The sequence below is a fragment of the Amphimedon queenslandica genome, unplaced genomic scaffold (assembly GCF_000090795.2).
Source record: "Amphimedon queenslandica unplaced genomic scaffold, v1.1 AMPQUscaffold_1335_Cont26653, whole genome shotgun sequence".
NCBI lineage: Eukaryota > Metazoa > Porifera > Demospongiae > Haplosclerida > Niphatidae > Amphimedon > Amphimedon queenslandica.
This window is the reverse complement of record NW_003558320.1, coordinates 1-1,147: the sequence shown is the minus strand read 5'-3', so window position 1 is coordinate 1,147 and position 1,147 is coordinate 1. Positions and strand designations below refer to the sequence as shown.

The 1,147-nt window shown below is 33.4% G+C and overlaps 1 long non-coding RNA gene across 1 annotated transcript; it reads right to left on the bottom strand.

Annotated features, from left to right (window-relative positions):
* Positions 1-230: 230 nt before the first annotated feature.
* LOC105316341 (uncharacterized) lies at positions 231-1,032 on the bottom strand. Its single transcript, XR_002190977.1, has 3 exons — positions 950-1,032; positions 853-909; positions 231-486 (listed from the first exon to the last, which is right to left on the bottom strand). It is a non-coding gene; the product is annotated as an uncharacterized LOC105316341 (long non-coding RNA).
* Between the last annotated feature and the right edge of the window lie 115 nt (positions 1,033-1,147).

Sequence of the window (1,147 nt, the reverse complement as noted above, 5' to 3'; positions counted from 1 at the left end):
AAATTACTTCTGTGAAAATGAAATTGTTACAATACAAGATGGCAGACAGCATAAATTAGCGTAAAATTAAATTCGCAGAATAGATTTTTAGGCTAATTCGCAAAATTAGCCTAATCCTCAAAAAAAAGGCACTCTACTGTATTCATGTACTGTATCTATTTCAACACTTTATATGATCAATATATCTTATTAAAGACTTATTCTGATTCATGTACATGTACATACCTTCATTTGATAGAATCCTCTTATTGGTATCAAAGCTGGTGACTGTTGATAATGACACAATGTGAATGTCTCCAAAGGAGCCGAGAACCTAACACTCCTTGAATAATGAGGAGTGTCAGTGTGTCTATTAGTAGTATCAGCTAGTACTGGCTCAGCATCAGACGACTGTACACAAGAATGAACAGTTAAGTGATCGAGATGGGAGGAGTCAGGAGGCGTGGTCAAGTTTAATACTATGTCAGGGTGACCCTCAAGTTCTGCCTATTATATGAAATAAATGTTTATTATTTTGTGTATTTCAATTACTGTATAGTGGGAAATTTTGGAGAGAATTAAATTTGGCGCTTTGATAACCATTTAACAAAATAAAAGCTGCCATTTTGAGCTATTATATGCATGTTCAGTGGCACATGGCCACTAATTGGCCTAATTAAAATTAGCCAGTCTCCAAAATTTAGCAATTCACCTGCAAATTTAACTCTCTCAAAAATTTCCCACTATAGGGTGTGACAGTGTACATGCTGTTAAAAATGGCGAATTCATTGCACTAACTAAAAGTATCTCATTCTATCATAATATCCTTATAGTTTAATTAATAATTCTAATTAATAATAACTCGTTATGTACCTTGCATAATACTGATCCATACAATTGACATATGTCTTCAATGTCTTCCTTATCATACTATTGGTATGTAAATTAAAAGTCACAGCAACCCACTCACCTGGACAGCCCTAACTTCTTCTTTTATTCTAACATTAAGTTTTGAACTTCCTTTATACACAGCTGGTCTCCATGAAGGAATCTAATAAAGCAACAAAAATCGGGTTTCATCAAACACGGCTCAAAGCATTAAGTACAATAAAATTAAAGCAATCAAAGCACATAATAATAGTCTGATAGTAACTCTATACACCTTTAT